This window comes from Sminthopsis crassicaudata, chromosome 4, assembly GCF_048593235.1.
Source record: "Sminthopsis crassicaudata isolate SCR6 chromosome 4, ASM4859323v1, whole genome shotgun sequence".
NCBI lineage: Eukaryota > Metazoa > Chordata > Mammalia > Dasyuromorphia > Dasyuridae > Sminthopsis > Sminthopsis crassicaudata.
The window spans coordinates 299,922,313-299,932,578 of NC_133620.1; the positions used below are offsets into that span (position 1 = coordinate 299,922,313).

Below are 10,266 nucleotides of genomic sequence, written 5' to 3' on the forward strand. Positions count from 1 at the left end.
CAGCCCCTAAACGCAAAAGAACTCCACTTGGAGCCTCAAAGGGTGAAATAAGTTGCTCTCTGATTCAAAAGGCTCTCTTGGAAGAATTCAAAAAGGATACTAGAAGAAAATAGAAAAATAGGGAAAGGGATTGAAAGCTAGGGAAAAGGAAATGCAAAAATTGTCTGAAGCAAATCACTCATTAAAAAATAAATTTGGTGAAATGGAAAAAGAAAGCAACTCCTTGAAAAACAGAATTGGTGAAATGAAAACCGAGAACAATTCCCCCAAAATAGAATTGGTGAAATGGGAAAAAAATCCAATGAATAAAACAACTCCCTTAAAACTTTTATTGACCAAATGCAAAACAAGGTGGAAAAAAATGCTAAACGAAGAAAATAAGTGACTAAAAATTAAAATTTAACAAATGTGAGTGCCTCAACGAGACATAAAGAAACCATCAAACAACACCAAAAAAAAAAAAGAAGGAAATGTATAATCCCTCATCTGAAAAACAACTGACCTAGAAAAAAGATCCAGGAGAGACAATCTAAGAATTATTGGACTACCTGAAAATCATGTTAAAGAAAAGAGCTTAGACAGCATCTTTCTGGAAATCATCAAGGAAATCTACCCTGAAGTCCTTGAACCAGAGGGTAAAATAGTGATAGAAAGAATCCATCTATCCCCTCCTAAAAGAGACTCTAAAATGAAAACTCCAAGGAAGACTGTACTTAAATTCTAGAATTATCTGATTAAGAAGAAAATACTGCAAGTAGCTAGAAAGAAATAATTCAATTATCGAGGAAACAAAATCAGCAAATAAAATATTCTGAAATGAAAAAGAACTTGGTTTGCTGCTAAAAATCAACTGTTCAGCAAGTAAAATGGTGTAAACAACATGTCATGAAGAGGCCCAAAAGATCTATTACAATTGAGGGAAAGAAGGGAGGGGGATGAGCATTCTGTGAATCTTAGTCTCATCTATTTGACTCAAAGAGAGAATATCATACATATTATGCATCACAAAGAAACTTGTCTCACCCTATAGGGAAATAGGAGAGAAATGGAAAAGAGAAAAAAGAGTGTGGGGGTGAGGCGTAATAGAAGGAAAAACAGAAGTAGAAGGGGAAAGGGTTTAGAAGTGGGGAAGGGGCTATTAAAGGGGAGAGCTGATTGAGGAAAGTGGTGATCAGAATGAAAACACTGGGGAGGAGGGAAAGGGCAAAAGGAAAGCAAAATCTTGGGGAAAAGGAGATAGATTAGATTTCTGCATTAGGATGGAAGCCTGAACTCACCCAGCTAAGGGGAGAAAAGGTCAGAAGTGAGTGGGGACTTCCCAGTTAGGGTCTATAATAATCCAGTGTTTGCAGCTTGTGCTTTCCCCTGCTGTACTGACACAGCAGTCTTCTGGAGCTCTGTCTCCTGAGATCATAATGAATTGTTTTTGCTTTTCTGCCCTAGGCACCTCTGATGCCAATTGGGGTAGGGAGGAGGATTTTTGAGAAAAACAATTAAGGGTGGGGGCAGCTAGGTGGGGCAGTGGATAAAATATAGTTTCTGAAGGCAGGAAGATCTGATTTCAAATCTGGCCTCAGACACTTGATACTTCTTAGCTGTGTGACCCTGACCAAGTCCCTTAATCCCAATTGCCTCAGCAAAACAAACAAAAAAAGACAAAATAAATTAGGGGTACTAATCCTTCATCTCACACAATGTCAAACTTAAAAAATGATTCAATTAAAAGAGAAATCTACATTTTACTTAGGTATATAAAATTGTTTTAGAGGTCATTGTTATGAATGTCTATATGAACACATGTGTACATATGTATGTAAGTATATGCATCTGATCATTTTCTGTATACATACATGGGTTCATGAATGTGTTATATCCAGAAACACATTGTGTGTACATAAAAATATATGTGCTTAACTGAAACCTGCCTGGAAGATATATAGGGGAAGAAAGGGGGAAAAAAGATAAAATTACAATTTTCTCAATATTCATCCATTTTGCTTACATCACCATACTTCCTGCCAGAAGTTTGGGTAAATACCTCCTAATCATTGCTTTAATTTCTTTGTCATGGGTGGTGAATTCCCCCCTTTCATTTTTTTAATTAAACCTTTTTAATTTTCAAAAGATATACATTGATAATTTTTCAGCATTAACCCTTGCAAAAGCCTGTGTTCCAATTATTCCCCCTTGTCCCCACCTCTTCCTTTAGATAATAATCCAATATACATTAAATCCAATATATGCATACATATTATGCAATTATCTTGCTGCACAAAAAAAAAATGAAATCAAAAAGAAACAAATGAGAAATAAAATGCAAACAACAAGGAGAGTGAGAATGCTATGTTGTGATCTGCACTCAGTTTCCACAATGCTCTCTCTGAGCATAGATCGTTCTCTTCAACACAAAGTCACTGGAAATGCTCTGAATCACCTCATTATTGTGAAGTGCCATGTCCATCAGAATTGATCATTGTATACTCTTGCTGTTGCCATGTACAATGATCTCCTGGTTCTGTTCATTTCACTTAGCATCAGTTCATGTAACTCTCTCCAGGCCTTTCTGAAATCAACCTGCTGATGGCTTCTTATGGAACATTAATATTCCATACAATTCATATACCGTAACATATCTGGGCGTTCTGTAACTTAGGGGCAGCCACTCAATGTCCAGTTTCTTGCAAATACAAAACATTGTTGCACATATGGGTCCCTTTCCCTCTTTTAGGATCTCTAGGACATAGAAGCCCAGAACAAAACCTTCTGAATCAAAGGGTATACACAATTTTTTGCATAGATCCAAATTGCTCTCTATGCCCTTTTATTTTTGATGTTGATTTTTTTCTTTCCTTTTTCTTGTCAAATTAGCCAAAGTTTTATCTGTTTTGTTGCTTTTTCCCATAAAGCCAACTCTTAGCTTTACTCATTAATTAGTTCATTCGTTTTCTAATTTTCACATTAAGCTCTCCTTGAGATTTCTAATTTGATATTTAATTGGGACTTTTACTTTTTTTCCTCACTTGCTTAGTTGCATGTCCATGTCATTGATGTCCTCTATTTTTTTCACATACCTATTTGGAGAGAAAAAAATTTGCCTTAAGAACTCACTATTTTGGCTGCAGATTGTAATTCTCTTGGTGGAATTATGGAATGTTTCTGTAATTTGTTGTTTCATCCACTCATTTAGCATTAGATTCAACCATTCTGGAGAGCAATTTGGATCCTTGCAGAAAGGGCTATCAAATTGCACATACCTTGAGAAATGGCAATTGCCTTACGGGGGGGTGGGGAGTCTGTATCCCAAAGAAATTATAGGGGAGGGAAAAGGACCCTGTGTCAAGTTGTAGTTGTTCTTTTTTATGATAGAAACTGGAAAATCGGTAGATGCCCATCAATTGGAGAGTGGCTGAACAAGATGTGACAATATATGAAGGTAAAGGAATGTTAGCATTACATAAGAAATGATGAAAAAGCTCATTTCAGAAAGGCCTGGAAAGATTCACACAAACTGATGCTGAGTGGAACAATCAGAAGGAAGAATACTTTGTACAAAATAACAGCAAGAATTTGTATTGATCAGCTAGGAAAGAATTGCTTCTCAGTGCTTTAGTGATCCAAGCAATCCCGATTGAAGATGGCATTTGCTGTCCAAAGTCTTTCACAAAAAGAACTACAGAGAAAGAATGTAAAACTCCATATGCTATGTTTTTGTTTCACTCTCTCTCTCATGATTATTCCCTTTTGCTCTGATTTGTCTTTCCCAACATGATTCATAAAAGCAATGCTTATAAAAAGTAAATTTACTAAACACTACAAAAAATTTAAAATTAAAATTTTATTCAATTTTTAATGTATAAGATCATTGTCCAAACAGGACAGCCAATACCTATGCTGTTTAGGGCATCCAGTGAGCCAGAGACCTGGGGACCAAGTCTGACTGAAACTACATGTACAATTAGCAATTCTTGATTCTCAATTTACCATCTTTGTGAACAGGATCCTGGACTGGTGTTCGCAATTTTCCTTTATAAGGGGCTGAGCCTCTTCCTGGGTCTTTGGCTGGAGTGCCTAAAGCCTGTGCAGGCAAGTGCTGCAGCCTGAGGGAAGAGAAGGCTGAGAGGTGTGGGGTGGTCATTGGTCAGCTCAGAGACTGGCTTCTTCCAGGGTTGGGACTGCCAAGGCCAGCCCACCTGCTGGCATCACAGTGAATGCTGGAGCTTTATGTTGGGCATCTGTTCTCTCAGGTTTTCAAGGGAAATGGGGGGAGATCAACTGGGGAAGAGGAGCGCCCTGGCCCATCTGTGGAACTTTCTTGCCAGGTGGTGGAACCACATCTGCAGAGGTCACACATTCAGACTACATTTTGAGGGTGATTGGTGTCTTTTTTGGGGGGAGGATCTTTTTCCAAAGATGGCACAATGCCTTCCATTCGGCCTGTTGGCATTCTTCTAGGTTTTGGGGTGAAGTCTCTGGAGGACACACATTCATCCTAGGAGGGGTTAAGGTGGGTCACCTTGTCTGTTTTTTTGTTGTCGTTTTTAATTTTTTTTTTTTTACCCAATATGTGATGAAGAGTTGAGGTCGATTGAGGAAGAGGAACGCCTTGGCCCATTGGTGGTAGCTTCTGCCAGGCAGTGGGGCCCATTCTGTGGAGGGTAGACATTTAGCCTGGTGGTCGAGTTAATTTACTTTTTTTTCACACCACGAGCTATGTGGGCAGGTCAAATACCAGTGAGGTCCTCCAGGGTCTGTTGGCAGAGCCTTCTACCAAGTGGCAGGTTCAAGTCTGTGGATGAAGGAGGCAACATATGAGCAAAGGAGAAGGAATTAGGAAACAGGGAAGGATGTGAGTGGCAAAAATAGGAAGAATACTTTGTACGAAATAACAAGAATTTGTGACAGATAGGAGAGAATTGGCTCTTCCTAGTGCTTTAGTGATCCAAAGCAATCCTAATAGTCTTTGGACAGAAAATGCCCTCTGCATTAAAAAAAAATGAGAAAAAAAATGTAACACCATGTATTGTGGTCACTTTTTTTTTCTCTCTTCCATGGTTGTTCCTTTTGCTTTGCTTTTTCTCTCCAAACACGATTCATAAAGCAAAGTATATTCTAAATCAATACATTTATTAACCCTCCCACCAAATGAAAATTCTATTTTATTGAGCAAAACATAGGACAATCAAAGTAGTATAACAATATAGGACAATATAAGGCAACAATAGAAAGGTCATGCTTCTGCCAAAATGATTGGGGCAGCCCCTTTTTGTAGTGGTCAGAAAATGGAAATTGAATGGATGTCCAACAATCGGAGAATGGTTGGATAAATTATGGTTTATGAATATTATGGAATATTATAGTTCTATAAGAAATGACCAGCAGCATGAATACAGAGAGGCTTTGAAAGACTTACATAAACTGATCCTAAGTGAAATGAGCAGAACTAGAAGACCATTATACCCTTCAACAATAATTCTGTAGGAGGATGTATTCTGATGGAAGTGGCTATCTTGGACAAAGAGAAGATCTAATTCAGTTCCATTTCATCAATGATGGACAGAATCAGCTACACCCAGAGAAGGAACACTGGGAAATGAGTGTAACCTGTTTACATTTTTTTGTTTTTCTTCCCAGGTTATTTTTACCTTCTGCATCCAATTCTTCTTGTGCAACAAGAGAACTGTACGGTTCTGCTCACATACATTGTATCTGCGATATAATATAACATAGTAAACCTGTACAAAACTGCCTGCCTTCTAGGGGAGGGGGTGGAGGGAGGGAAGGGAAAAGTCAGAACAGAAGCGAGTGCAAGGGATAATGTTGTAAAAAAACAATAGCAAGGTCAATACTTTTTGCCGCCAATATGCTTGGCATCCAATCAACCAGAGAGCCAGAGAGCCAGAGATTCAGGGACCAAGGCTGGCTTTATCTTTTAAAAAAATTTTATCATATAGCTTTTTATTTACAAAACATATGCTTGGGTAATTTTTCTAATCTAATTAAAATTATTTTGTGATCAATAATGATCTCTAGTTTTTTTTTTTTTTTTTTGGTCATAAATTCCTTCCTCGTGCATAGTTCTGAGAGGTAAATTATCCTATGCTGTTCCAAATTTGTTTATATCATTCTTATTTCCAGATCATGAACCCATTAGGACCTTAGCTTGGTATATGGTGTTAGGTGTGGGTCAATGACTAGTTTCTGCCATCCTAGTTTCCAATTTTCCCCGCAGTTTTTGTCAAATAGTGAATTCTTATCCCAAAAGCTGGGGTCAAACACTAGATTGCTATAGTAGTTGACTATTTTGTTCTGTGAACCTAATTTATTCCACTGATCAATGACTCTTTTTCCTATCTAGTACGAAATGGTTTTGATGGTCTAGCTGTTCCAGATCTGTGTCAAACACTAGATTGCTATAGTCATTAACTAATTTGTTCTGTGAACTTAAGCTATTCCGTTGATAACTGCTCTTTTTCCTATCTAGTACCAAATGGTTTGAATGGCCTAGCTATATGACATCTAAAGCTACATTATAAAGCAGAGGTCACCTTCAATTTTTTTTAATTGATTCCCTTGAAATTGACCTTTTGCTCTTACAGATTAATTTTTTTTTTTGGGCAGGGGTCAGTAAAATAGGTTGAGAGTTTGTCATAGCACTAAATAAATAGGTGTATTTGGGTACCCAGTCTTGGGTAGTCTTGTCACCTTTATTACTTTTGCTGCCCCTATCCAATAGCCCTTTATATTTTTCCAATATAGATAGATAGATATATGCATAGATAGATATAGATATAGATATAGATATAGATATAGATATAGATATATAGATATATAGATATATAGATATAGATATAGATATAGATATAGATATAGATATAGATATAGATATAGATATAGATATAGATATAGATATAGATATAGATATATAGTGCCCTTCCTTATTCCTTTTAATTAGACATATTTTTACTTTTGCTTGATCTGAAGTCAGGATGGTTACCCCTGCTTTTTTGTACTTCACCTGAAGCATAATAGATTCTGCTCCAGCCTTTTACTTTTCCTCTGTATGTATCATTCTGTTTTAAATGTGTTTCTTTTAAACAATATATTATAGAAGCCAGTCTGCTATCCATTTACCTTTTATTGAGAGAGTTCACATTTATGGTTAAAACTGTATTTCCTTGCCATCTTATTCCCAAAATTATACTTTTCTCTTTCCTTTTCCCCTTTCCCTCCTTCCCCAGTATTTTTCTTAGGAGCACTACTTGCCTCAACCAGCCATCTTCCTTTAGAGTCCCTCCCCCTTTCTTACACCTTTGCTTAGTATTTCTGTTTCCCCTTCTATTTAGTTTCCCCCTTTCCCCTTTTGCTTTTCCCCTACCCCACTTTGCTGTAAGGTGAGAGAAGTTTCTCGGGGAAACCAAATATTTGTAATATTTTCTCTTTGAGCCAAATCTGTCCAGAGTAAGATTCACAAAACATTCATCCCCTTCCCTGCTTTCCCTCATTTATAAAAGGTTTTCGTTGCTTCGTCTTGAGATTTAATTTCCCTCATTTTCCCTCCACTTTTCTCTTTTTTCCAAGTATAATGCCCTTCTCACCTCTAGTTTTTTTTTTTATTTTTTTTATTGGAACAGTAATATGAAATTATACATATACTCTCTATGTATACCCATAACAGAATTATACTTTTTAAGTGCTCTGCTTACCTTTTTATGCTTCTTCTGATTTCAATATTTGGATTTTCAATATTTGTTTAGCTCTGGTCTTTTCATCAGCAATAAATGCAAGTCACCCTGATTCACTGAATGTCCATCTATTCTCTGAAAGAAAATCTCAGTTTAGAGGAGTAATTTATTCTTGGCTGCATTCCATTTACCTTTACCTTTCAGAATATCAGATCCCAGGTCCTTCTATCCTTTAAGGGGGAAGCTTTTAGGTCCTGGGTATAATCCTTATTGTGGTTCTTCAGTTCATCATATCTTACTCCACACACTCTCAGTTTTCCTTGTAAACCACTGATTGGTGCAGATTTGTTTCCATGGAGACTGGGAGGTCCCCCAGGCTTTTGTATCCACCCCACCCCCAGGGCTTCGTCCAGGGTCTCACCACAGTAGAAAATCAATGTTTTTTCTTATTCTTTCTCCTAAACTCTGTGCACTCTGGCTTCTCTCCTCCTCATTCAGATGAGTTTTACTCATTGAAATGCAGTGACTGATAACCTCTGGAGTGCAAAAGCTGAAAGAGCCCTGTCTAATTCTCCTCCTTCAGCATCTCTCTGGCAGCATTTTTGGGAGTGACTGCCTTTTCTTCTCCCTCTCTTTTCAGAGTTTTCCAGATTCTGCCATCTCTGGGTTTTTTACTGACTTGTGTGTCCTGCTTGGCTCTTTGACTGGATCTTTATTTATGTCATGGACCCTGGGGAGGACCCCCTTATGCCTGTGTCACCAGTCATCTATGTCCTGGAAACTGATGAGGCCCAATTGTCATCTCTAAGCAAAACACTCCCAGCTATGTTGATGAGGCTGGAGTCTACCTCCTCAGCTGTGCTCCCCAATTCCCATATAATTCTGTTGCCCATGTTGAATCTGAGCCAATTTGCAGCTGAAAATCCATGTGTCCAAAGCACATTGCATAATCTTGGTCCCCCAAACTCTCCCCTTGTCTGAAATTCTCTACTCCGGGCACCCAGCTTTGCAGGATCAGTCATCCCCTACCCTTTTCTCTTACTTTGCCCACATTTCATCCATTAGCTTCTGCAGGTTCTAAGCCCTTCCTCTACGACTCTCCTCCCCCAGAGGCTTGCTTTCCTTTAGTCTCCTTGCCATCAACCTCATGACCCTGTACACCTCTTTCCTACAGGACTCCAGCTGTTCTATTAGGATTATGCATTCTCATGTGACTGTCTCTGTACTCTGTATTTTTTTGGTGGATTCTAGTTTATGTATTTGTTGTCCTCCCATTTAAAATGGAATTTGTGCATCTTAAACAAGTATTGCTAAATCTTTGTTGATTGATTCTCAGCCTTGGGAATTGTCCTGTTTCTTTCCCTGTTCAGTTGCAGATTTCATTGAGGGAAAAGATGTCAACCAAACTGCTATAATTCCTTATTACAACAACTATCCCATCCACCCAACTAAAGAAGTAGCTGTCCCAAAAGTCCCTAACGTAGCACAGCCCAGGCACTGCTTTTCAAGCAGTAAGCAGAACCCTCTCCAACACAATGGATGATAGTGATCAATTCTTTCAGATTGTTTCCCAATTTCCTCCTTTCTCCTTTTCATTTTGCCTCCATACTCATCATTAAAATAAATGGAAGGAAGGCAACTGAGAGACTCCTTGTGTAACCACAGGAATAATTACAGAGGATGAATGATTATGGCAAAGTGTCTGTATGTCAAAAGAATTTATCTCCAAAGGTAAAATCCACTTATTGGCTGTGATTTCAGGTGGCATTTTTAAAATATAGGATGGGTAGTTTCTCTCAGATAGCTCAAATCACAAAATGTGAATGTAGTTGAGATATTCTTTGACTTACAACAGGCAATAACATGTATACTTTAATACTGCAACAAGGATTAGAGAATAAAAGAGATTATTCTCAAGGCTGGGATGAGAACCGATGCACTAATGAGCCTGAGAGATGCACAGGATGTTGTGAAAACAAAGAACAAAAACCAAAATTCTGTTATTAAATATTTTCTTGAAAAGGAAATTAATTGTTATGTCTTTTGAATTCTCCCTGTTATTCTGGTGGGATTTGACAATATTTTTTGTTATTTCAATGGTTTTTCTGCTTTCCAGTTAAGTTTTTTTTTTGTTGTTGTTTTTATTTTGGAAGTGAAGTTAATGAATTGAAAAGAAATACACCTACCTGGACACCTCTCCTCCTGAAGGGACCACTGTCCTCAACATGAGTGTAATTACTTAGGCTGCTCCAGAAGCTGCACAAGGTAGCCACAGGGCCACAAATTCCCCAGACCTCACTGTGGGGAAAGCTTGGACAGTTTTGGACAGTAGTTAGAAACAGTTACTGACCAACAGTTATGAACCATTTGGAAAACTGCCCATGGGTTTCAGAACATTCTAGGACAGTGGTCCTCAAACTGAGGGGGGCCAGTTCACTGTCCCTGAGACTGTGGGAGGGCCGGACTATAGTAAAAACAAAAGCTCACACTCTGTCTCCGCCACTCAGCCCAGTTGCCATAACCCCGTGGGCAGCATAAATGTCCTCAGGGGGCTGCTTCTGGCCTGCTCTAGCGTTACTCAATA

General features: G+C 38.3%; 1 long non-coding RNA gene across 1 annotated transcript; it reads right to left on the bottom strand.

The window, feature by feature from the left end:
- Nucleotides 1-3,816: 3,816 nt before the first annotated feature.
- On the bottom strand, nt 3,817-10,064 carry LOC141541298 (uncharacterized). Its single transcript, XR_012481733.1, has 3 exons — nt 9,869-10,064; nt 7,704-7,817; nt 3,817-4,786 (listed from the first exon to the last, which is right to left on the bottom strand). It is a non-coding gene; the product is annotated as an uncharacterized LOC141541298 (long non-coding RNA).
- Nucleotides 10,065-10,266: the final 202 nt, after the last annotated feature.